This window comes from Eucyclogobius newberryi, unplaced genomic scaffold (genome assembly GCF_026437365.1).
Source record: "Eucyclogobius newberryi isolate DKJ021-1_F unplaced genomic scaffold, fEucNew1.0.hap1 SCAF_11, whole genome shotgun sequence".
Lineage (NCBI taxonomy): Eukaryota > Metazoa > Chordata > Actinopteri > Gobiiformes > Gobiidae > Eucyclogobius > Eucyclogobius newberryi.
In genome coordinates, this window is record NW_027315735.1 from 6,638,536 (window position 1) to 6,666,462 (window position 27,927).

Here is a 27,927-nt window from a genome sequence, read left to right on the forward strand (position 1 = left end):
AAAAGAAGCAAATGGGACTTTCTGATGGAGTTTGGTCCAGATGTTGATGTACAGATGTTGGAATGCCAGAGTAGCTTGCATTAAACTAAACTAACCAAATCAGGCAACGTTCCAGGCTATTTCAACCAGGGGAAAAGGCAATGCAGAGGAGAAGATGTAGATGTAGCGGCTGAGGAGGTTGATGGTTCTACTGCACTGTTGGAGGCTGGATAAAAGAGAATTGAAGACTGTTGCTGACATTGCAAGAAGTAATTGGGGAGAGATTGAGAGTTGATGGGTTTTTCCAAAGAGTTTACAATTCTGTGTATTGTACATTCACTCTCCACAGCAGACACTTCCACAACACATTCGTTGGCAAGGTGAACTTCACTTCAGTCGGATTATTATCTGATTTCTGGATCTTAAAAGAATGACGTCCAAAATCGGATGTGAGTAATCAGAGAGCTTATGATCAGTTTATTTTGCTTTTTACATATTATTCTAAGCGACCACAGCCACTGACACTCAACATTGCTTTAGACTTTATTTCAATGACACATTACATCATAATTTTTGCTGTTCGGGATGATATATAATTTATCTTTGATATTTGAGGGTTTCCCCAGATATTGGTATCGGTCGATATTTGACATCAACATTTTTTCCTGCATTTCCCCAGTGTACGTTCGGTAACAATGTATTATGGGATACACAACTAGCTGATAATTAGCCTACTTGTAATTTGTTATTCAGTTTTGATTAGTATTTATTCAGCCCTTATTAATAAACTCCTTATTACTACTTTTTAGGATGAAGTTAAGACACAGATTATGATCTTACAAACTTGGAAAAAAATGTCCGACATCAAACTGATAACTTATAAGCAGTAACAAATAATTTATTGATAAGAAATAGCACGGACGTTTCTAAATCAGCAGCAGAATAAGGTTATGCATTTGTAAGGGCCGGATAAATATAATGTAACACCAAATCATCCACTTACAATTTAGCAGGTAGTTGTTAATAAGTGCACCCTAAATGAAAGTGTCACCAAACGTACTTCTTGCCTTTAACACCAGTGTGAGGTCTTCCAAAGTCACCTACCTGCCCTACTCTAGTAGAAGCACAAATAATAGTGCTAACAAAGTAGCACAAGTCCCACCATCTGACCAATCCCAGCGGCACACGCCCCATTTGGAACAATAGTGGTGAAGAGACACATTATCAAAGCGCTTGCGTATCCCAACATCTTTGATCACACGGCAATGGGGAAAACCCCATGCCCATCTGCCAAGCGTACATGAGCCCCAAAGTCTAATCCAGTTACTATACATCATGAAATATTCATTCATATCTTGGCAGAGAAAAGCCAGCTGTTGTGTCGGCATATTTAAAACGGCTCTTCTCATCTCTTTTTGAAATCTTGAAAGCTTTGGAAGAACCCCCCCTTCCTCCAAAGGCTCTCCCCGCTAACTTTCCGAGCCCATTGGCATGACAGATTGTTGAATAAGTAGTGTGTGTCGGATAATTTTGATAAATGGGACAGGGGGCAGTGGGTAGGTGAGGGCGGGCACTTACCAGAACCACGGTTTGATTGAAATGTCGTGATCCGAAATATAGCCATCTTTTCGCCACGTCCTTGAGCCTGACAGTAAATCAGAGGAAGTTGCAGGTGCGTTACTTCACGGAGATAGAGCGCAAGCATTGGCATCCCACGAGAAATTGCCAAGTGGAGAGTGAAAGTGAGTGGAAATATATAGCGCCTTGTTCAGGGTTAAATATCGAGAAGTTTGATGGAGTTGTGATTGGGCTTGTTTGTAAGGGATTCAAAAAGACTGTTTGCATGCATGCTCAAAAATACGCCGGACTTGTGAAATATAATTTAAAATCAGATCTCTGACTACAGAGGCAGAGTGCACATGAGCCAGTTTAGGAAACACCATCAGATGTCTTTTTTTGTGTCCTTCTCCTCCACAACTTGCTGAGAATGTCCCTTTTTATTTGATGTGTTATGTCATTTTATTTTATTTAGACACATGCATTTAGGGATATGTATTTATTGATCAATTTCACTTGCATTCTGTACATACATGAATGAAACAAAACACACACCCTGATATCGTTGTGAAAGTGTAACTATTTTGTAGCATGGTTAACAGCTACAAATAAAAAACAGTCCTCCCTTTAAAAACTGCTTTGTAAACTTGCTAAATAGTCATCTATGACAGCCATGGATCATTATTTTATATTTTGTGCATCTCAAATGACAATATTGATCCAAAACCTAATTAAAGAAACAAGGCACATCACAAACCGTCATCACAACAAAATGCCAAGTGCCTGATTGGCATTTGACAGGTTTGATCTCTTCGAGGGTTTGAATGGTAATTGATACTTTAACCTACCATTGTTGACTGAAGGCCTCGTTTGTGGCGAGCTGCCTATTACAAGAGCAATTAATGAAATCAACTTAAAAAGTATAATCATTTGTTCCAAAATGGCTACAGGATGCTACTGAATCTTTCATGTATCATTCATCATCAAGAAAAACAACAGTGAAGAAAGTGCAAGAAGTGGTGGTGTAGCTCAGTTGGTAGAGTGCTCGTCCTCTGATTCAAAGATTGGTGGTTCGAAAATAACATTGTTGGTAAGTCCCAGCTCCCTCAGGTGAATACTGGCACTTAACCCGTCTCACCCCCAGTGTCTGTGTGCACTGGTGTGAGAATGGGTGAGTGGTTCCTTCCACTTTGAATGCCTTGAAGGGTGAAAAGTTAAATGTGACCATTTACCATTTTTAGTTTTTGGGGAAAACAATGAATGCAAGAAAATAAATGAATAACTAAATAACAAACATGCATGAATCACTCCAAACACAACTTTGAGAGGGGAAATGAGAAGGGGAAACAATGATACTATGGTTAAACTACTGGTCGATGTTCCACATGTAGCCGTTAAGTTCACTTAATCAAATGATATTGCTTGATATTAAAATGTAAATAATGATGCTTTGTAGCTCAAGAGTCCAGTGACAATTTCTTCTCTTTTATAATTATGCGTTGTCCTATTAAATCTGTCACTTAGTTTTTCAATAAGATGTATGTTCCACAGAAGATTGCCAAATAGTATGCCAAACATTTGAAAGTATGACTCAATTACTCCAGCCAATGCACCCTGTGGGACAACATGCTGACTAAAGTGAACCTGCTGTACTTTGGGGAAAAGAAAGCAGACAAAACAAAAATGTGTTCAGTATTGAATTCATTTGAGACGTGAGAAAATAGGGGGGGAAATATATACATATTTGGAGCATCCCTGTAGAATACTGACCTAAATATAAGAAAACCGGCAAGTTTTCCACCATGGGCTTAAATGGAAATAAGGCATTTGATTTTCAGCACCAGAATCTGAATACTGCGTAAAGGAGATTATGTTGAAATATCAGATGCAACTACATGCCACGGGAATAGAAAACAAATTAAAAAATGCATCAGAATGAACATATACAAAAATAACATCTCCTTTCTAAGCATATATATTATTCAGCCTTTTGGTAGAGTAGTATTTTGATAAACTACTCAAGTAAAAGTAATGTTCACATGTTCACACCAAAAATCTGATCATTATCTGATTTCTTGAGTTATCAGATTTTTTTTTTAAATAACGTGGCAAAGACAAAATTGAAGAGAAACTTTTAAAGATCGAAAAGGTTATTCTATTTTTTTTTTTTTTAATTTCTCCCAAACACAACAGTTAAAAATCCATTGATTAACTGACACATGTCACCAGATACTTGTGATGATCTGATTTCTCTTTGGCATGTAAACCCATATTATTCTAGTTATCCCATTTTTACTGGCCATTTGCATGTACACTATCTGGACAAAACATCGGCTTTATAATGTAATAGTGATTTAATTGTGACGACAAAACCCGCAAATAATCCACTAGAACGGTCCGCAAAACTTAGAAAAGCCAAATCCATCTTCTTTTGACAGTGACATTTTTAGCAATTCTCAGTCTGAGATGTACTGACTTAAATCCATACCCTACCATACTTATATCCACACCCACCATACATTTAAATATGTCTCCCTTTTAATATGAATTCAGGGTCTTGTAATGTGAAAAGTCATCCCCCAGGTTAAAATGCAATATAGTTTTCACAAGAGGAACCTGCAGCTGAGCATGTCAAGGTTGCGCCGCACGTATGAATACCAAATATTCTATTCATCTCTATATATGTATGCATGTGTCACCTGCGTATAGGGCCATTATACAAGTTTCCCGGTGCTACGCTGCTCTTATTGAGGTTACAGATTCAGAAATTGTTCTTTTTTTGACAAATGCCTTACCCGGCCTGCGCTGTAATAAGAGATTTGACAAGGCGGCGCACCTCGTTGATGTATTCTTGGATTACTTTTGCACTAAGGTTGTCATGCATGGCCCGAAAAAAAAAAAAAAAAAAAGACGTGTAAGATTGGCACGCAACATTCGTCCAGGAGTGGTAGATGATAGAAATGGGTTCAAAGATTATTGTTGTTGTTGTCATTTCAAATGTACTAGTTTCAGAATGTAGAATTTATACTATCCTAAGGTAGATTAGTCCTGCTCTAAATACTATAACCTGAAACGGCTCTGTCTGTGTTACCTGAAGGCCCAGTTTCACATTGATCTACCCTATTGTTTTCTAGTAACCTCTCTGTTTACAGCTGTTTACCTGCTAAAGCTTGGGTCTCTCTGCCCCATTGTTCTATGCAGCCTTTCCCAGCTGAGTCATGGGTTGTTTCTATCCTATTGTTCTCTTGTTGCTGACTCTCACAGATGTTATTTGACAGGTTATGTTTGATCTCTGCCACGGTTTGAGGATACTGTTGTCAACTGAAGGTGGATTATACCATTTCTGTTCCAAAACTGATATTCTTTTTTAATAGCAATAGCTTCCTTCAGCCCTCTTTCCTTTACTGTGTTCAGATGAGTGGTTTGTGGTGTTTAAATTGGACGATCGGATGTAAACCCAAATCTGAATGTATTTTTTGGTTCTTTTTTTTGCAGATATCTAGGACTAAGAACGATCTCATCAGTGGAAACCATTTCAGACCTCCAGGATCTGATGATGGTAAGAATCCTTCCCACTACCACAGCAGTTTTTCAACTGACATAACATTTTATTATAGGTTATATTACAGGTATTTTGTGTCTCAAAAGCAAACAAAATCAAGCTGCATTTACATTTACAATTCCTGGTTTGGTCTTAGTTTTGTCATGGCCTAGTCCAAGTTTAGTTCCAGGATTAGTCACAGTTTTGGGAAATGTGAATTCATTGTCTAAAGTTAAAGGCGGTATGGACGATTTTTCGGCGATTTGAGAACGCAGGCGGAAGTGCGCATGCGCACTCCCCCGTGCGGACTGATACAACACACACGTGCGTTTGTTTATTAGCGCAACGGAGCGCATCGCTCGTCTCCCATAGATTTCTGTCCACTTCTGCGTCAGCTCAAACTGTCTTTCTCCGTCTTCATTTTGCACTGAGGGAACTATATTATGATAGATCCATGCGCTTAAGCACGCGGAAACGTGGGGACGAGCCTGACGCGGCTGCAGGTGAGCGATAGGTGCGTTTTATGATTGATACGTGGCAGGACTAATGATTTATCCACGCCACGAGGAAATATGATTAAAAAAATTGCTGAAAAAAATCGTCCATACCACCTTTAAGTTCACTTAAAATGTTCTATGTACGTAATTGAAACCAAGAAGTGTTATTTGTGTTTTACAATTAGTGCTCAACTATACATCATCTATCTCTAAGCGCTATAATGACATTAGCCATGCTGCTAATTTGTCTTTTATAAAAGCTTCAAAGGGCAGCAGACAAATACCATGGTAAAATATTGAAATAACAACGTAACTAATAATTTTGAGCAATAAAAGCACACATATCTCATAGTAATCTCTGTAAATGTCATCTTGGAAGAAAAAAAAACCCATAGGATTATCATGATTATCACAGGCCCATGTGTAATATATTGAGAACACTCTCCCAATGTCAGCGTTTCAAGTGCGTTCTCATCAGCGACAAATGAAGTGATCCTTTAGCGATTAACAGTGAAAGGAGCCTGATGGATTGATGAGCACGTCAGCCTGTAGCCTGCTCCCCATCTGCTGGTAGAATGGAGGGAGAATCAACATTTATTACATAAGACCATGGGCGTCGCAGTGGCCTGGGAGCTGCACACTGCCAGACAAGAGAGGAGAGCAGCGGCATGGCCATGTGGAATTATTTATAGCACGAGAAATACAATTCGAGCATTATACGTCTTTCAAAATGTTATTCAATGTGTACTATCTAACGTTTCTGCTTTGAGTTTGCCATGGATATACAATTATCTTGCATTGTACTGCTGTTTTCATTGCAAAACATACATATATCTTGAAAAAGCATACATTGTCCATGCTATGTTAATGTATCGTTTGGGAGACATTGGATTGGATAATATTTGATAATAAATAATATTATACCATCTTCAATTGCACATGTTTTACCATAGACAGGAGTACAATGCTACTGCTGTATATTAATCACTATAAAGCGACTACGGTAAAGTTGTTCAAAGTCTGCAGCCTGTATATTTTAAGTGTGCAATAGCGTTCAACCACTGCAAAAAGAATTATGATTTTTCACATTTTGAGAGGGTAAAATCAGGTACAGCCCCTTTGACCACTATTGTGTCCAGCTGACATCTGATGATAGGATTGAAATTTCTGACCTTGAGTGGTTCTGGCATAGTGACCACTCGATCTCTGATTACCTCTGTTGATGATGAGACACATTCATTACCAAATATGACTCAAAAATAACATTATATAAATGTTTATATGGGGATTGGCTTCACTATTCATTTGTATGTGATGGTTTATGATGTAACTCTGGGGTAGCATGGGCAACATTAGCATTTTAGCAACAGGCAATCATAAAGATCAGTGACATCTTCATTTGTCTTTATGACATGAGACTACTTTACCACTTTGGGTTGCTTACTTTTTATGATTGGGAGTTGTGAACGCCAACGCTTGTTATTTTGGGGGTCGTGACTGACAAAAAGGACCACTGATTTAACCAACAAAGTCTCATGTCTTAATCTCTACTCTTTTTTAAAAAACCTCATAATGAAAAAATTGGCCCAATAATTAACTTAATGACTACTTACTACTAAATTCCTGCTTAACTCGGAGCAAGAGGAAGACTTCTTTTGACCAAATACCGAAACAATGGATTCAAATGCACGCAGAACTGCAGCCATAGCTAAAGCTTATTGGGGGATAGCATCATGTTATTTTTAAATGACTAGTGCAGTGTATGACGCTTGCGTTTTTGAGCACTGGGTCATTTTTCAGGCCATTATCGCTTTATTATATTGATAACACCCACTATTTTACAGTATTCCAGGTTACGAGCCTAGTCAATTGTCAATTGAGGTTCGCGTTGGTCCATATTTCTCCTGTTTATTTGAGCAAAAGAGAATACTTAGCATACATGTGTACACGCCCTCCGGCTCCTATACGACTAGATAAACAATGATTATGAAATGCCTAATAGCTTTACATATGCGCTAACAGGCCGTGCCATATGAAAGAAAGCATTTGAGTGCACGTGTCATATTGGATCTCTCCATCACTGATCTGCAGCCCATTGTACTGTCACTTCATGGGATCGAGTGTAGACTTTTATGCTCACACGCCCACCCAGGCTAATTTTAACCCGGCGTTATGCTAACTCGGACGGCGTGCACAATCGGTCGCTTGGTTAGCTGCTGTGCTCCAGTTCCTCGAGTCTTGTTCTAGGATGATTCCATTATAGTTTGATAATGTCATGGTAAAAGTACTTTAAGTGTACATGGCAGGTTTTCAGAGTTTTCTAAATAGTTTGCTGCTATGATACTTGAGGTAAATATTCATCACAGTTTCACACCTGCCAAGTTTGTGAAAAAAGTTGATATAGAATGTTATATAGAATGGTAGAGGGACTCCATTCAAACTGAACAGTATTCTCATGCACCTGAGTACCTTTGGCTTTAGCATCTAATGTTTTAGAAATAAAGTATACATTAAACATGTGACATATACAAACTGAATAAAAACAAAACAAATACACACACATACACACATACACGCACACACATTCACATACACACACACACACACGTAGCGTTCCTTTATCAGGATGGATGTTAGCGCCAGAGGTTTCTGTCTCTTGCTATAAATATAAAATATATAAATATATATAATTTTTTTTGTTAAAGATCCCATATCATGCTATATTTCCTGTTTCGTAGGAGTATGTTTGATATTAAGTGTTGTGCAACACCCATAACATAATAGTTATGAAATATAACCCAGACCTTGGACCCCACTCACAAACCCAGAAATGCAAACGGCTTGGTTTGAGATTTGCCCCCACCCTTGCGAAGAGCGATCTGGCTCCCCCGCCCAACCCGTGACGTAGTCTCAGTGTGGAGACGGTGTATGTACAGCTCTCGCGCTCCATCGTCTGTGCCAGCACTCAAATGTAACTTTGTTGTAAGAAACACAACACAAGTCCGAAGATTCACAGCGCAGCAGGCTCTCCTGTGCAACGTGAAACTAACCGCGGTGGCTTTTCCGCATACACGCGGAGCAACAGTCTCCGCGGCACCTCTCACCCTCCCTCCCCCTTTCCCCCTCGGCGCGGAACCGGGGGGGGGAAGGAGGAAGGGAGAGGGGGAGGGGAGAGGGGGGAATGGTGGCGCAGGACTGTGATTATGACGCACCCTTGTGAGTAGACCCCGTCCATTTGCTGATCCGAGGAAAGGATATAGACTGTTCTCTAGCTAAAAACTGCAGGAATCAATAAAAAAAAACACTTTGGGCACTTATACGAGGCACAAATAGCACTGTAAGAAGGTTAAAAGCTCTGAAAAGTCGATTTTGCATGATATGGGACCTTTAAATATAATGTATGTGTATTTCCTCCTTAAAACTCTTCCTTTATCGTTTCACACCAACACATGCAGACGCCATCTCCTCTCCTGTACTGCCACATTCTCTGTATTTTTTGTGGTATAAACTAGTGGCTAAGTAACATAACGTAGTAAAGCGGGACAATATGACAAATGAACTAGCCCACTCGGGGGTCTTCACATCCACTTCCAGCCACATGTGTCACAGTTCTGTGTTTTTATAATCTAAACATGCTTTCTGCTGGTTATGCTGCACATTTATTGTGTCAGATCTGAGGTACTAAAAGGCTGTATTCTGGAGAGAAAAGTGAAGTTGTGCTGTGGAAGAGGTGCCCTGAGAAAAGTTCGGTTTTAGTTCAGTTTGTATATTGGGTCGCCAATACATTCAAGAAAGCAGCAATAGAATTCATTTTTATTGTCAAATAACAATTATATATAATTTCGTACACAGCATTGTAGTTATGCCATTATCTCTACCTATATGTCACCTCTGCTGCCTTTGATCAACCAGGAAATAAAAATTAAACTACCAAAAATTTAAAAGAAGTGAAAAACTATGCGCAAATATAATTTTTGATGCACACATATTTTTTTTCTAAAACTAGCTAGGAATCTTGCTTGGTAACACAAAACCCCTGAGCTAGATGTCATGTTATAATGTAGCACGCTTATGGAAAATGTATGCTCTTATGCTCTCCAGCCCACCTAGGCTAAATATAACCCAGCGCTTTGCTAACCGCTGCTGTGCTCTAGTTTCTCAAGTGTCGTTGTGTTGGAATTTAACTATAGCCTCATGGATCAATGGCCTGTTTGCCTCATCAGAAACGTTACTGAGTACATCATAGGGCCTTTAGAACAGTCGCACCCATTCTTTCCCTTAATAGTGGACGCAACAACATCAATCTATTTCCTCTTTTGTTCATCAAAATAACAAAAGGCAATTTCAAATAAATTCTCCAGCCTAGCGACTCCAGCCTAGCGACACCAGCCTAGCGACTCCAGCCTAGCGACACCAGCCTAGCGACTCCAGCCTAGAGACTCCAGCCTAGCGACTCCAGCCTAGAGACTCCAGCCTAGCGACTCCAGCCTAGAGACTACAGCCTAGAGACGCCAGCCTAGCGACTCCAGCCTAGAGACTTCAGCCTAACGACTCCAGCCTAGCGATTTCAGCCTAGCGATTTCAGCCTAGAGACTACAGCCTAGAGACTTCAGCCTAACGACTCCAGCCTAGCGACTCCAGCCTAGCGATTTCAGCCTAATGACTTCAGCCTAGCGACTCCAGCCTTGCGACTTCAGCCTAGCAACACCAGCCTAGCAACACCAGCCTAGAGACTCCAGCCTAGCGACTCCAGCCTAGCGATTTCAGCCTAGAGACTACAGCCTAGAGACTTCAGCCTAACGACTCCAGCCTAGCGACTCCAGCCTTGCGACTTCAGCCTAGCGACACCAGCCTAGCGACACCAGCCTAGAGACTCCAGCCTAGCGACTCCAGCCTAGCGACGTGTGAGTCAGTGGCTCAGCAGTTTAAATGTTTGTTAAAGAACCAGAATGTTACCGGCTTGAATCCTGACCAGATTTAAAGGCGTAATGGACGATTTTTCGCCGATTTGAGAACTGAAGTGGAAGTGCGCATGCGCACTCCCCCCGTGTGGACCTACACAAGAGCATCGCGGCTAGACGTGCGTTTGTTTATTAGCACGACAGATCGCATCTCTCGTCTCCCGTAGATTTCCGTCTCTTCTGAGCCAGCTCGAACAGTCTTTCTCTGTCTTAATTTTGTCCCATACACTGAGGGAACTATATTATGATAGATCCATGCGCCTAGCCACAGGGAAACGTGCTACTCTCCTGGGGACGAGCCGACTAGGCTGCAGGTGAGCGGCAAGTGCGTTCTATGATTGATATTGTGCAGGACTAATCGCCAGTCCACGCCACGAGGAAATGAGACTCAGATCTGGGCCAAAAAATCGTCCTTTACCTTTTAACTACCAGTAAAGGCAAATTTATATAAATTTTCACATGTACGGATCCTTGCCTTCCAAGTGTGGTTACCATCACTTTTTACATTCAACTGTTTCCAATGTTTTGTGTAACATTTTGCCTGACGATAGTCTTTATTGCCTAAATAATATAAATAGAAATGCACCTTTCAAGTAAGTCAGTGTGCAGGATTTTTTCTCAGTTGATTCAGCGTCACGCATGCTTTCTCCAGCGCACCTGCTGTAGAACATGAGGTGCAAAGCATCGTCTTCATATGAACTGTTTCTAAATCTGTGTTCTGTTTAACAAAATACAGAAAGCACTTAAACAGACAATTTACCAAAATGAAAGTTTTTAGATCACATTTGTTGAAAAAGAGAAAAAAGAAAGAAAAAAAAAGTTTTCTTTGTAATTGCTAGAAAATAGATTTGTTTTGCTGCTTGTTACAGCCACTATAAAAAAGTGTGAGCTGTGTTCAGCACATGTACAGCTCTGTTGCTATGCATCCACAAGCTGAGGAGACGGGCAGAACAAGGCAGAGGACGGACAGAAGCCTCCGCGCGTATGTGTTTGGAACATAACCATACGTCATAAGGCGCTGGTACAGCTGGCAGCCCGGTGTAAACGCTCTCTCTTCTTTCTCACACTTATTGTGCTTTATCTCCTATATTTTGTAAATATAGTTAGTATATTTTTTCTATTTTACTGTACGATAGGGACACGCGCTGGAATAGTTTTTTAATTCAACTGTTTTTGACTTTTTTCGGCTGGATTTGAGCGTTTTTCGTTGCGTTCGTTGTGTTGTTGTGACGTGAGCTAGCTCCGAGCGAGCCCACCAGCCCCCCCCCCGCGCCCTCCGGCCGCGCTAAAGTACGGCGTGTCGTCAGTACACGTTTATATACACGTTTATATGAAAGAGGAACTTCACGAACGATCAGGACACGCACTGGAATCGCTTTAAATTAACTTGTTTTGACTTTATTCGGCTGGATTGAGTGTTTTCGTCGTGTCGTTGCGATGTGTCTTGGCTCTGAGTCCCCCGGCTCCGGCCCCGCCCCCCGCCCGGCGCCGTACCGCGTTTACACAAAGGAAGAACTAATGAAACTGCGGAGAACAGTCGTCTTACCCGGAGATCGTCACGTTATCCCGGCGGACATCCTAAGGAAAACGCAACGAAGCAGACGGGCTGGACGTAAACTCCGAGAGAAGAGAGGGACAAACAGGAAGTCGGTTCCCGCCGTAGTCATGGGTAACGTGAGGTCCCTTCAAAATAAAATGACGGAAATAGCGAGCCTCATGCGGTCCCAGAGGATTTATAGGGACAGCAGCGTCTTGATTTTCACAGAGACCTGGTTAACAGCAGAAATGCCAGACTCTATTGTAGGTTTGGACAATTTTCATCTGCTGCGGGCGGACAGAACGAGAGAATGCTTGAAGAAAAGAGGTGGAGGTCTGGCGGTGTATGTGAACACGAGCTGGTCCAAACCCGAACACTGCACAGTGAAGGAGCAGCTATGTAACAGGGATATTGAACTATTGGCTATTGGCATGAGGCCATATTATCTGCCCCGGGAGTTCTCACATGTGATTTTGATCGCAGTCTATGTGGCCCCGTCTGCCAATGCTGAAGATGCTTGTGAAGCACTGCTCTCCTGCACTTGTAGGCTGCAAACACAGCATCCACAGGCTCTCTTCCTCATCTCTGGTGACTTTAACCACGCTTCTCCCTCTTCTGTTCTACCAACATACACCCAGTATGTTACCTGCCCCACCAGAGAGAATAGAACATTGGACTTGTTTTTTGCCAACACCAAGGAGGCTTATTCTTCTTCCCCCCTCCCTCCCCTGGGCAGCTCGGACCACAACCTTGTACATCTGAGGCCTGTGTATGAACCCATCGTGCGCAGGCAGCCTGTGGTGTCCCGTGAGGTGAGGATGTGGTCTGCTGAGAGCGAGGAGGCTCTGAGGAACTGCTTCAGCACCACTGTCTGGACTGAGCTTTATGACCCACATTGGGAGGACATCAACACCATCACAGAGTGCATCACGAACTACATCAACTTCTGTTTTGAGAACATTGTTCCCTCCCGGACGGTGCGGTGTTTTCCAAACAACAAGCCATGGATTAACCGTGAACTGAAGGCTCTGCTGAAGGAGAAGAAGAGAGCCTTCAGGTCAGGGAACAAGGAGGAGCTGAGGACTGTGCAGAAGGAGCTGAGGAGGAAGATCAGGCAGGCTGAGGCCGGCTACAAGAGGAAGATGGAGGAGCAGCTGCAGCAAAAGAACATTCAGGGAGTGTGGAGGAGCCTGAAAACCATCTCGGGCTTCAAAATCCCCCCTGCCCAGACAGAGGGGGATCTACAGTGGGTGAATGGTTTAAATGCTCACTTCTTGAGGTTTGATCGGTCACCCGCCCCTCCCCCTGCACAGCTGCATGCTCCCTCTTCCACAGCTGGACAATGCCCTGCATCTGTTCCTCTTCGCTTATCTGCCCCGGACCATCAGCTCCCCACTTCGCCTGGACTCACCCATCCCCCCAGCACACGGTCCCCCTACCAACCACTGACTGTCACAGCAGCACAGGTGAGGAGTGAGCTGAAGAGGATTAAAGTGAGGAAGGCAGCAGGACCTGATGGCATCAGCCCCAGGCTCCTTAAGTCCTGCGCAGATGAACTGTGTGGAGTTATGGAGCATGTCTTCAACATGAGCCTGAAGCTGAGGGTGGTACCACAGGTCTGGAAGACCTCCTGTCTGGTACCTGTGCCTAAGACACCGCGCCCCAAAGACCTCAACAGCTTCAGGCCAGTGGCTCTCACGTCCCACCTGATGAAGACACTGGAGCGGCTAGTCCTGGACCACCTCCGCTCCACCGTGAGCTCAGCCATGGACCCGCTGCAGTTTGCATATCGGTCTGGCGTCGGAGTGGAGGACGCCGTCATCTCCCTGCTGCACCGCTCTCTCTCTCACCTGGAAAAGCCTGGCAGCTCTGTGAGGATTCTGTTCTTCGATCTTTCCAGCGCCTTCAAAACCATCCAGCCGCTGCTCCTGAGGGACAAGCTGGAGACGGCTGGTGTGGAGTATGACCTGGCAGAGTGGATCCTGGACTACCTCACAGACCGACCCCAGTTTGTGAGAGCCCGGAACTGTGTGTCTGACACTCGGACCTGCAGTGTGGGGGCGCTCCAGGGCACTGTCCTCGCGCCCTTTCTCTTCACCCTTTACACTGCAGACTTAAGACATGACACGGACAGCTGTGTCCTGCAGAAGTTCTCTGACGACTCTGCCATCATCGGACTCATCACGGACGACGATGACGCGGAGTACAGAGGACTGGCGCAGGACTTTGTGGACTGGTGTCAGCGGAACCACCTCCTCATCAACGCGGGGAAGACCAAGGAGATGGTGGTGGATTTCCCCAGACGCCACCCCACTGCCCCCTCACCAGTGAACATCCAGGGACGGGACATTGAGAGAGTGGACTCATACAAGTACCTGGGTGTTCATCTGAACCACAAACTGGACTGGACTCATAACACAGACGCACTGTACAGGAAGAGCCAGAGTCGGCTCTACCTCCTGAGGAGACTCAGGTCTTTTGGAGTGACAGGGCCACTCCTGAAGACCTTCTACGACTCTGTGGTGGCATCGGCCCTCCTGTACGGTGTGGCCTGCTGGAGCAGGAAGAGGCTGGACAGAGTCATCAAGAAGTCCAGCTCCGTCCTGGGCTGTGCTCTGGACTCGGTGCAGGAGGTGGGGGACAGGAGGGTCCTGGCTAGATTCACATCTATGCTGGACCATGAGTGTCACCCCCTGCAGGACACTCTGTCCACTCTGGAGAGCAGCTTCAGTGAGAGACTGATCCACCCTCGATGTGTGAAGGAAAGGTTCCGTAGGTCTTTCCTTCCTGCTGCTGTCAGACTTTATAACAAAAACTGTTAGTACTGAACACTCGCAATACTGACCTAACCTAATACTGATGTGCAATTCTGTCATATGTGCAATTACTGTGAAATTCATGTGCAATCTATGTGCTGTCGTGACACATATTCATGTGCAATTACTGTCGGGATCACATGCAATGGTATTTATTTATTTATTTATTTGTCTATGGGAGTTTTTATTTATTTATAGGAGATCTTCTACTGAAAGTGTTTTTCAGACTTCCTATAAGTGATCTGTTCTTCTGTATCTACCTCTGTATCTACCTGCGTTGCACCAATGAAATTTCCCCATGTGGGACAATAAAGGAATATCTTATCTTATCTTATATTATGCAGTATTGTACCGTTATTGTCCTTTAAACATGTTCTTGAGGACCTTTACTTTGGCATCTCATGTTTTAGAACTTCAAATAAAGTATCTATTGAAAACATAGTTAGAACTCCCTCTTCTGGCAGCAGAGGGAATTATTAAAGGAAAATATACAAAAGCTAGCTTGTCCCTGACTTGCTAATACAAGCATGCAGTTGTAATGAATGTGATTTGACAACAGAAATTGCAATTATTTATAGATGTGAAAACAGAACAGAAGACATCACAAAACTGGGAAATTTGTTTTGTGAGGCTCAGAAGGAGAGGACTTACTTAACAGGACTCATCAAATAAGCATGACAAAAAAACAACTGCTGTATCTTTATAATGTTATAAAATGGAAAGAAAAAAAAAAGTCTGTTTTGCATTATATTTGTCTTTTAAGTGGCTGGTGACCATGAAAAGGTTTTACTTTGAAGAATTGCAGTAGGTGACCTTGTTATCTCTGTAAATTCTCTTTTCTCTTTCTAAAATGTAAATGGAGAGAATAAAAAGTTGCTCGAATGTGCGGTTTGAGGGACAAGAGCACCAAATGGCTTTGCTGCACCTCCAAACCGGCCCTAGAATGTGTGAATGGGACGGCTGATGCTGCATGATAATGAGGTGGCTCTATTGAGGTTTAGCGGCGAGGTGAGTGAGGGATGGCCATTAGGAGACGATCGGGCACAAGTGCACGGCTTAATTGGTTCGTTTCATCACGGCCACGGAGCTTTAATTGGGCGACACACAGGAAGATGGATGGAAGTGCTGCAGGAAGAAATCAGGTGCTGAGAGGAGCTGAGACTTGTACAAGGTAATGAAAGTTAGGTAAGCTAGGTAGAGTCTAAATGCATTGTAAAGCCAAAGCTAACCGCTACCGTTCTTAGCTATAGATAAATATACATAATAGAGAAGAAAAAAAAAACATATATAAGTCTAAGTATAAAATTATAACTTAGAGAACATGGTAAATAATGTGAACGTATGCTAACGTAGCGGCTTCAGCTACATGACGCATAGAAGTGACGAACTGGCGTAAGTGTCTGGTATGTTAACGTAACATATGAACAGTTATTCAGATAATTATAGCATAAAGAACATGCTAACAAGTTTTCCAAAGCATCAGTATGATGCTTCTTCCTCTGTGTCACTTCTAAACAACTCCACAAACTCCAGACGTAGAGGAAGTGCATTCTTCTTCTGTGTTGCTTAGAGTCTAGCGCACCCTCTTGCGGTTGCCAGTGTGAAAATAACGAACAAAATGATATAATAATGGGTTGATAATTTCAGATAAATCGCTCCGGAGTATAACACGCACCCTGACCAAACTATGAAAAAATGCGACTTATAGTCCGATAAATACGGTACACTCAAATCCATGGGTCTTCTGCTGGCAATAATGACTTTTTGTACATACAGAGGTTCGGGTAGAATTATATATTATATATATATATTATATAATTATGCACATTCAAGATTCAAATTTCAACACTAATGCTTATGGCGTCAGAAAATTGATGATTAATCAGTTATCATTAAGCCCTTAAAACATTACGGGACATTTTGCCTGATTTAGGCCCTGATTTTCTTCTCCCCGACTTCAGGGAGGCGTAACACGAGTGTCTTGTGTGCTCCTGTCATAATGTAACCATAAAACATCACCACGACTGCAGCAGCCAATAAAGCAGAGCATCAGGGGCAGACGGAATGACAGATACACACAGGTGCAGAAAACACTTGGAAAATAATGACTTTATTACTCACCTCTTTTAAACTGTAGAATTTGAATCCATTTCTGAGCAAATTCTCCTTCTACTTTAAGCATTCTTTGAAAAGTGAGAAAATGGGTACAATAGTTCCTCACATGTACAGTATTTATGCTGCAAACATTGGTGAATATCTCTCTGATCCACGGTTTGATTTTCATCTAAACTATAAGGTAAGTGCTCTGGTCGTTTTGAACACAGTTTTGTAGTTTCAAGTCGGTGTAATCCCTCATTCGTCCAGGAGTTTTCCATTGTACAAAAGGATTCAATTGTAGTCATTTTGAAAATCATCTTTCATCTGAAAATCATTCTCAATCTGCAGATTTGTTTACACTCCTTGTCACTTTAGAATCTTAGTTAGTTTATTTGACACAGGGACAGTGCATAATATACATTAACCTCATCAGGAGAGATGCATTGTACCTAATTGTAGCTCAAGTGCTAATTTCCAGCCATGTTTTTGTTGTTGTAGGAAAAGAGTCGACACTAAATGCAGTAGCTTTGTTTGCACCCACCCTTTGACTCTGCATTCTTTGCTATCGGAGAATCATAAGATTTAAACACGTAAAGTAAATTCTGTAGTGCATACCAGCCTTTAGTTAGAAGTGCAGTAACTTTAGTATACTTCAGTGCATGCGCCCTCCACAGGCAACAATGGCATTTTGAGTTAACATTATCTCATTGTAAAATCACAGTAAGGCCATTAGCAATATGTTCCTTTAGTGAAACAAGTTTCTCCCTCATTAGAAGTTCAGCGATGTGTTGCTAAAGCAAAAGAAACAGAAAAAGCTCCTTGGACGTGTGGAGAGATGTTTACACTTTTTTGCTTCTGCTTAATCTTGCCGATAGCTGCTTTTGTTTTTAGTCTTATGTATTTACACTAAAGTCCATTTATTTACACTACTGGCAAAAATGGCATTTTGTACACATGGAAATTAGTAATCATGAAAATAATTTATCAAACTTATTTAGACACTTTACATGCACTTTATTTAGACACGAACCGACAAACGACATTAAAGAACAACATAAGGAAAGGCCAAATGGAAAAGAGGAGTTTTATGCAGTGATTTGAAGTTCTGTAATGAGTTTGTGATGGTTTCAGACGATGGGGGTAGATTTCGGAAAGACTTCGGGACAGCTCAGTGACCAGACAAAGCACCGGACCTTTGGGGAACAATTACTGTTACAAGATTTAGACTCCAACTCAATAGCCCTTGTTACCTAATGATAAAATGACACTAAAGCCATTATATTATGTTTTGTAACTGTAAAGTTCTGAATCATGCATTTGTTATCATTAGCTAGTACAATGACAAACATCCATCAGCAAAAGCTAGCTGCTATTGTTATATTTTTTGTCTCATTTATATACTCTTAGTCTTAATGACTTTTACATATTTTTCTCTGCATGATTTTACTGATATGACCGAATCAATGTCTTAACTGTTTGAATTTTGGTCAATTTTAACTCAAAACTTTAACAGAATTTGACCAAGAATGTGCTAAATGAGCAAAAATTCTGTCCAGTTCAAAAATGTGGTTAAATAGAAAATAGAACAACCTCTTCTCAACGTTGTGATTATAAAATAAATAACGAAGAGTTCCTGCCATTTACATAAGCAAAAGCAATGTTATTATCCAAACAGATCTTGAGGACATGCTTTACACCTATGTGTACGTGTTACGCCCGGATAGCAACCTCAGCGGCATTGACGAGGACAGAGCAGAGCTGAGACGGTTTAGATGATGCAGATCCACGTGCATTTATTTTACAGTGATTTCCAAACAAGAAACTGGTTTAAAATACAGCAACATGTTCACACAGCAGCAAGACACGAGCAACTGCCGCCAGGCGCCTTTTATAGGCCACTGGGTTAACTGGACCCTCCTACTCCGAGGACCAGGTAAGTTTCAATCTTCCTAAAACCGCACAGATAAAAGCTAACTGTAGAAAAACAGTGTCACTATACATACTTCAATTAAATACAAAAATATATTCTTTATTCAATTTACTGTGCACAATTTCAATCTCAACATATATTCTAAAACAGTCAATTCCCTAAAACACCCCTCCTATTTTCCCCCAATGTTCTGCCCCGGAACCTACTTAAGGTGCTCCGTCTCCCTGGGGACTCTTTTGTCTGGCGCACCTAAAATGGCTGACACATCAGGTAAGGTATAATTTAATTTTGATTAACCAACAGTTACATTCTCTTTTCTGTTGCAGGTCAACTTACACCACAACCTTCTCAATAAATCCTTTTAAACATCTACTTGTTTCCTTGTACTCTTCCTAAGCCTATGTAATGGTACATACAGCTACATTACAGTACGCCTTTGCTTTTTATGACCCATTGTGATCCCCAGGGGCTTGTTATGGGTATGTTTAGTCTTTTTCACACCTTTAAATGTGGTAAAAGGCCCAATGATCATTATCATGGTTAACAACAAGAAACTCTTGTAATAATGCTCCAGACTCCGAGGTTAATGCATGTGGGATTCTCAAACGCTTATGCTTTTTTTAATTTAATATGTTAATATGTTCAATGGGAGAAGTAACTGCACCTTACGTAGAAATATGAACCTCCGCTTTCACACAAGGACAGGGAATATTTTTGAGATTTTTTTTTGTTGAGGTTTTTTGGTTCATAGGGTTCCCGCTATGTTCCATCATCAAAAACATACCTGGAGTTATATTTAGCTTCATTCGCGCTTGTTTCCTTAATATTGTTTACGAGGTTCTCTTCCTCCATGTCTGAGCTTCACAAAACAATCCGTTTTAAGTGTCAAAGATGGAGCGCCGACGCCTCCTGTGCTTTCCACAAATCAATGTCTCGTTCTGAGCTTTTCTGCCTCAAATCACGTTCATTACAACTGCACGTTTATATCAGCATGTCGGGGGGGAAAGCTAGCTAATGTTTATATCCTCATGGTACTTCCCTCTGCTGCCAGTAGTAGCTAACACCAAATCCTGATACGAAGATAGCGTGTGCTTTTTCAATACCTACATTATTTTAAGTTCTAAAGCATGAAATGCCAAAAGAATACATAATGTCTCCATGGAGCTAGGATATTTATTCAAATGATAGAGTTGTTTTTACTGCATAATGAACATGCATCTTACTTTGTGTCGGATCATTCCTCAGCATCTGCCCTGTAACCTGTGCTTGCTGCAGTATGTTTAATTTGGAACATTCCTGGCTAAGCAATAACATAATGGAGAAAAGCGCCATATAAAAGTGTGTTAAACTACAGGTAATTCCTTACTAGTGTGTCCAAAGTAGTTAATAATAATAATGAAATAAGACCACTGTGTTAGATGGAAGGAACATTGGATTGGCTCAACGTTCCAGACTTAAGCCGAGTCTAGCCCTGCTTTGGGAAACACTATCCACAATGCTTTGGGAGTGCATTGGCGTGTTTTCCTCCCATTTTACCGCACCAGGAGGACGTCTGCTTATGCCGTATAAAGAAATGACACAGTCTGCAGGCTTTACGACTCCCCGCGCCGTGCTCCCAGCTCTGAGTTACACTGTGGTGTAAAGCTGCTGTTTAAGGTGAGCCAACGGAGACCTAAGACGGCCTGTGCGCTAGCGCCGGGTGCAAATTATGACAAGGGAAACACAATGTTAAATTGTCACTTTTCTCAATTATTTCTCTGGAATTTTGTCCCTTTTGGCTTGCCGTAAAGTGTATTGAAGGCACTGGAGACATGAGCAGATATGGTACAAGGAGAAGCAGAAAAGTATGTGTGCAGCAGAGGCCTTTGGGAGTTCCAATGGCAGTGCAGGTTACTCAACCAGGAATGTTTGTGCCGCAAGGATTAGATCTGTTGGGATGGATGCCTCTTTAAAGGAGTGGCTGTAAACAGAAGCACAATAGTCATATTTTGGAATATGTCGGTATTTAATCTAACCCTTAAATAATCTGGTCCAAAGGCTTTATTTGTCAGAACAGCTGTAGAATTAAATGTGGAGCAATGATAATAACATAAAAAGGGCCCACCTGGTCCAAAGTATAATTCATGTTTGCTTGTTCAAGTTGAGAATGGAAATACTTGTCGTAAGCTTCATTTTCTAATTGAATTCTTCAACTTGGAGAAATGCAGGAAGCTGCCAAACGTAAATAAAGATCATTGGCTTCAGTCACTGGGATAGGCTCCAGTCACCCGCGACCCCGAAAGGGAACAAGCGGTAGAAAATGGATGGATGGATGGATGGTCTTCGAAGCTTAAAGGTAATATTTGTAGTCTGTTTTGTTTAAAAAAGTAGTGATCAGAACAAATCATGATCAAGCTTTGAAGCCGTAAGCCGTAAAATAACAGACCACTGACTGTGTCTCCGAGCCACAGCTGCATTAGCCGCATTCGGACGGACAGACCTGATTCCGAATGGCTCTGAGCTGTATTATGTCATATTTAGTAATTTATAAATGATCATATACATGGATCATGATTTGACTTCATTTTAAACTAAAAATAACTTATAATAGAAACAGTGTGTGACGTTTTCAAAGAATTGCAAATAAGTAGTAGTAGAGTTGTGGGCGGGGCTAGGTGAAAACAGAACAGTTTTTGAGTGCTGGTACCTCAAATGCAGGACAAAACTGGAGATAGCTTAGGATGAGAGAAAGACATTCAACACTATGCTAAAATCTCAGCTCATGACTTACGGTGTTTGATTTATTAAGCTCTTTTGGACCCTCATGACACATTATCAGCTGGTTGTGCAGACATTGTTAGATTTTTGTTTGTTTGCTTTGTCATAATAGAAATCATTTTCTCTTGCACATTTTTACTAACAAAGCAGTCCTAGACACTGACTCAGAATCTGTGTGAGTTCAAGTTTAAAGAAAAGCACAAGTACAAAAGATCAGAAGACAGCTTGACTTGACTACGGCAGTGAGCTAAATAAAGCCTTTTGTGAATCTAATGGAGACTTTTAAACAGATATTTTCATTCATTTTCTTGTTCACTTTTTCAGTGCTTGCTATAATTAAATACATTATCAATTGTCAGTGCAGCAGTGGTAAAGGTAGAGAGGCTGTTATAATCTTAAAATGTCTTTGTATAGCCTTTTGTGAATGTTATATTGTGTCGTCGACCAAAAATATTTGGTGTGTCTTTTCTTAGTTTTTAAACGAAGCTATAACAATTCCCCCTCATCAAAAACATACTTGGAGTTCTGTCTCTTCATTTAAGCTTATGTCATTGTGATCGCCGTTTGAATTGATTGTGATGTCAAAGGTCGAGCACGGGGATCTCCTGCTCCATAAGCCTGACTCGTTTGGCACATTTCTGCTGTTAAATTGCGTTAATTACAGGGGGCATTTTGCTTAAAGCTGTCAGTAGATGGCGTGCTAACACCAAATCCAGACAATAGAGTGCCTGACTAATGGAAAGTAATCGTTGCTTTAGTACACATTACGTTCTAAAACATGAGATTTCCAAGCAAAGACACTCAAGAACATGTTCAAAATCCAGTATAGAGATGGGAGTATTGGTATTGAAGTATTGAAATATCAATACTAATCAACATATGCAAATTATAAGCCAAAGCATTCATTTAAGGTCCATTTGTTCATTGTTTTGTGTCAAACACTTCCAGCAGCAGCAGACTGGACTGGTCCATCTGTCAGGTGTTACGTTTGTCCTTTAAAGCCTATTTGAAACTTGTTTTTAATTCATATATGAAATGCCTTCAAAGATAATGCTAGACCAGTATCAAGTATTGGTATCTGTAGAAAAAAAAAAGAAAAAAAGAACCCCAAAAGTATTTTGTATTGTATTAATGTAAAAAAATGTGGTATTGCCCATAACCAAGCCAGTAACCATACAAATACTACATTTTGACCTTGAATAACATTTACGATGCTGTAATATTCTTCTTGAGATGTTTTTTGTAGTTAATATTAGAAAATGTCTCATGGCTGACTCATACTTTCCTTTTGTAACACTAGGGTGCTCAGAGAGGCAGCACAACATTGATTTTTTCGCTGTTGACATTTGCCAAAAAATAAACTTGAAATAGAAAACCTTTCATGTTGTGTCACATTATAGCATGAGACATGTACACCAATAACACCAATAAGTGTGAGCAACAGTGACTTCAGCAGCAGAATATTTAAAGTGGATATATTTTACATTTATGTTTCTTTAATTGGCTTTTAAACATGCAAGGCTGTAGCACTCCCCCTATTCAATTAAATTTATTTTTGTAACGCCCAAAATCAAAAGAGCAGTTTTCTCGAGGGGCGACAGTGAAAAACAGATTAAACATTGTTCATAGGGACTTGGCAATGTCCCAGCATCCGGTGTCTGTCACTAGTTATAATTAAAGAATGACAAAAAAGGCTCTTACATAGCGTGGCCGCTGACCACAGAACTGCTAAGAACGACTCTGGTGATGGTTTTGGGCATAAAAGCCGTACGGCAATTCCTGTATTCTACTTGATAGATATATAAACAGAGTGATTTCTGAGTACTTGAAGAAGACAACCTTGTAAAGTTAATGACATGTGTCCCTGTTATTAAAGCCCCTGGGTGTAACATTCCAGCCTAAAAAGGAGATTCAAATAAACAGTTCCAAAAAAGTATGGCTAGCCTCTATACATACATACTGTATATCTGACCTGTAGCCTGAACTGATAGATACCATTAGTGTAACAGTTTTAACATTAACAGAACATTACTTGATTTAGTTGTGTTTAAAATACACATAATCCCACAAGAAAGAGGGAATAGTAGCATTTTGACTAGGGGATTGTTCCACACATATACTGTACATAAAACATCTATCTACACCACAGACGTTTTAATCCGACCCTCAAAACATTTCTATATATATAGCGTTTTTGTCGCTAGAACTACAAGTCCCACAATCCTTTGCTGCAGCCGATATCAACATTTCATATCAGAAATCCTAAGTCCATGTTCCTGTTCCTGCTGCTGATGCATGAATATGGACTCAGTCTTTCACCTGCTGCAGAAGAGTGTATTTCTCATATTTTGAATTGTTTTATGTTATGTTCGGCCCACGACCAAGCCTGAACGTCAAAATTTGGCCCAAAACGAGACACCCCTGATCCTCTCCAGAAATCTTAGGTGGTGCTGCTTTAAGTCACTTTTGCATTTTTGTTTAAACTAAAAATACATCATCCAGCTGCATATTTTTGCTCTCCACATCCTTCCCTTTTCACTGCACCTGATTCTACGCCTGTGCGCCGTTCCTCGCCTGCATTTGACCTATTTTCCCGTCCCTGTGAATGAACTAAAACAATGCCTCGACGAGAAGACTATAGCGTTGCAGGTCAGTCTCCTTGCCTCACCGCTCCTCTCTTCCCCACCAGTGTTTTTTAATTACCCTGTGGCTCCTCGCACCCGATATCGTGCTGTGAGCGAGGAGACGCTCTTAATCAATAATGCATTTTCGGGTCTTTCCATTTAATTTGCACGCACACACCAGCATCTCCTTCCAAAAAAACAAAAACAAAGTACAACTGACACCTGATCTCCAACACTCCACCCCTAAGACTCACCCACGCTCCGTCTACAAATTGATTCCCGAAAGGAATACAGAATACTCCCGTGGGAGTAAACGGATACGGCAGCGTCTTGGATTAGCAGAGGCTTTTGTTCAAATTTGTACTTTTTTTTTGTCGGTTGGAGTGCTCTTTATTGTTAAAGGACGGCTAATGCTGGCTTAATGCGTTGTTTGTGTCGTAGGAAAGGAATAAGGGGCGACGCCAGGTCAAGCTAACGGTCGCTAACGGGTAGGTCATCTGAGCTTGTGTGTGATTTATCGACTGTTTGTTTGTGCGCTTTGAAAGGAGAGACAGAAAGTCTCAACCTCGTGCTCGTTTCTTTGTGGTTTTCTTGAGTTGCTAATTGACCGGTCACTCTCGCACGCTGGCCGGGATAGTTAGAAGTCTGTCCAGGTAAATTGGTGGTTTCGGGTCAAAAGCATGACTCCTTGAGTGAGTCCTTGAGTGAGTTGTTTGTTTAAAGAGAAGTTCAACACATTGAAGGAGTTATAGAGGTTCAAAATGGAACATGTGTGGATATTATTTGATAGACTTCACCTTTTTCAATATTTTATAAGTAAAACACTAGAATTTTGGGTCAGAAATGTTGAAAATAATGACTTCAAATTGATACTGGTTTGAGACTCATTTTCAGTCATTTTTAAATAGTCTGAAGATTATTTTTAGTGCTACAGTAAGTGCAGTGTCTTGCTATTTTAAGTTTTCAATGTTTTTTTGATGATTATGATGATAATTATGATTTTCTGATTTGGACTTGAAGCTAGGAATAGTTCTTGTGTGTGTTTGCTCTCTCAGCCATTTCTTTATTTTCAACTTGGAAACATTGTCCATTCTGCACAGCAATATGATTTATTATTTAATTTAATCAATTTGCACTCGCAGAGCCATAAAGATCAGCCCTTAAAGCTGCACATTGACCATATCCCATGGCCATAAACGTATTTACTTTACTCTATTGTATTGTATTGTATTGTATTGTCTGTTTTGTCTGTAACTGACACAGAAGAAGTGAGCATTCCTTGCTGTACCGAAAACAAATTCCTCCAAAGTGTGGCCATTAATCAATTATTCTGATTCTAAATAACGTATCCAAAATCCTGTGTACGCTTGTGTAAGTGACCTGCATCTCGAAAAATGCATCTGGTAAAATCCTCCAGCTGCAGTAGTCCTGACCAAGCTGAGCTCAAGCCCTGGAGGTGGGTCCCCGGGCGCTGCTCCTGAGGTGATGCCCCAATAGCATTGAAGGATGGGTCAAATGCAGAGGACAAATTTCCCTATGGGGACAACAAAGTGTACCTTAATCTTAATCTGAGGTCAGAACTTTAACTCTCTGTCAGCTGACTCACTCCTCTGGCAGCCGACTCACTCCTCTGTCAGCCGACTCACTCCTCTATCAGCCGACTCACTCCTCTGGCAGCCGACTCACTCCTCTGTCAGCCGACTCACTCCTCTATCAGCTGACTCACTCCTCTATCATCTGACTCACTCCTCTGTCAGCCGACTCACTCCTCTATCAGCCGACTCACTCCTCTATCAGCTGACTCACTCCTCTATCAGCCGACTCACTCCTCTATCAGCCGACTCACTCCTCTGTCAGCCGACTCACTCCTCTGTCAGCCGACTCACTCCTCTATCAGCCGACTCACTCCTCTGTCAGCCGACTCACTCCTCTGTCATCCGACTCACTCCTCTGTCAGCTGACTCACTCCTCTGTCAGCTGACTCACTCCTCTGTCAGCCGACTCACTCCTCTGTCATCTGACTCACTCCTCTGTCAGCTGACTCACTCCTCTGTCAGCCGACTCACTCCTCTATCAGCCGACTCACTCCTCTGTCAGCCGACTCACTCCTCTGTCATCTGACTCACTCCTCTGTCAGCTGACTCACTCCTCTGTCAGCTGACTCACTCCTCTGTCAGCCGACTCACTCCTCTGTCATCTGACTCACTCCTCTGTCAGCTGACTCACTCCTCTGTCAGCCGACTCACTCCTCTGTCAACTGACTCACTCCTCTGTCAGCCGACTCACTCCTCTATCAGCCGACTCACTCCTCTGTCAGCCGACTCACTCCTCTGTCATCTGACTCACTCCTCTGTCAGCTGACTCACTCCTCTGCCAGCTGACTCACTCCTCTGTCAGCCGACTCACTCCTCTGTCATCTGACTCACTCCTCTGTCAGCTGACTCACTCCTCTGTCAGCCGACTCACTCCTCTGTCAACTGACTCACTCCTCTGTCAGCCGACTCACTCCTCTGTCAGCCGACTCACTCCTCTGTCAACCGACTCACTCCTCTGTCAGCCGACTCACTCCTCTATCAGCCGACTCACTCCTCTGTCAGCCGACTCACTCCTCTATCAGCCGACTCACTCCTCTGTCAGCCGACTCACTCCTCTGTCAGCTGACTCACTCCTCTGTCATCTGACTCACTCCTCTGTCATCTGACTCACTCCTCTGTCATCTGACTCACTCCTCTGTCAACTGACTCACTCCTCTGTCAGCCGACTCACTCCTCTGTCATCTGACTCACTCCTCTGTCAGCTGACTCACTCCTCTGTCAGCCGACTCACTCCTCTGTCATCTGACTTACTCCTCTGTCAGCCGACTCACTCCTCTGTCATCTGACTCACTCCTCTGTCATCTGACTCACTCCTCTGTCATCTGACTCACTCCTCTGTCATCTGACTCACTCCTCTGTCAGCCGACTCACTCCTCTGTCAGCCGACTCACTCCTCTGTCAGCTGACTCACTCCTCTGTCAGCCGACTCACTCCTCTATCAGCCGACTCACTCCTCTGTCAGCCGACTCACTCCTCTGTCATCTGACTCACTCCTCTGTCAGCTGACTCACTCCTCTGTCATCTGACTCACTCCTCTGTCAGCCGACTCACTCCTCTGTCAGCCGACTCACTCCTCTGTCAGCTGACTCACTCTGTCAGCCGACTCACTCCTCTATCAGCCGACTCACTCCTCTGTCAGCCGACTCACTCCTCTATCAGCCGACTCACTCCTCTGTCAGCCGACTCACTCCTCTGTCATCTGACTCACTCCTCTGTCAGCCGACTCACTCCTCTGTCAGCTGACTCACACATTAGCACATGTCTGATGTCTGATTGGTTGAAGCTTTCCGCCAATATTCAAGGCGTCGCCTAAAATACACAGGCCAGCCCCAACCAGTTCCACCCAGGTCCTCCAGGACTGAAGAGCCCGTCTTTAGTTTGAATGCGATTTTGGCTTCAAACTTGACCACATAAACTCAAGCGAAGCATTCTCCAGCTATCAACTTTTACTCAGCCTTAATTGGTGATAACCGTGAGCCTTTAAAACCATCTCTTCTAGACCATTGCTCACTCCTCTCAAGGAAAAGAGAATCCAA

General features: G+C 42.2%; 1 protein-coding gene across 1 annotated transcript in view; it reads left to right on the forward strand.

Annotated features, from left to right (window-relative positions):
- Window positions 1-27,927, forward strand: part of lingo2 (leucine rich repeat and Ig domain containing 2) — a 438,908-nt gene that overhangs the window by 198,906 nt on the left and 212,075 nt on the right. Inside the window, exon 4 of the mRNA XM_072435292.1 lies at window positions 5,032-5,095. The gene's annotated coding sequence lies outside the window, so the exon portion shown is untranslated. The remainder of the gene's footprint in view (window positions 1-5,031; window positions 5,096-27,927) is intronic.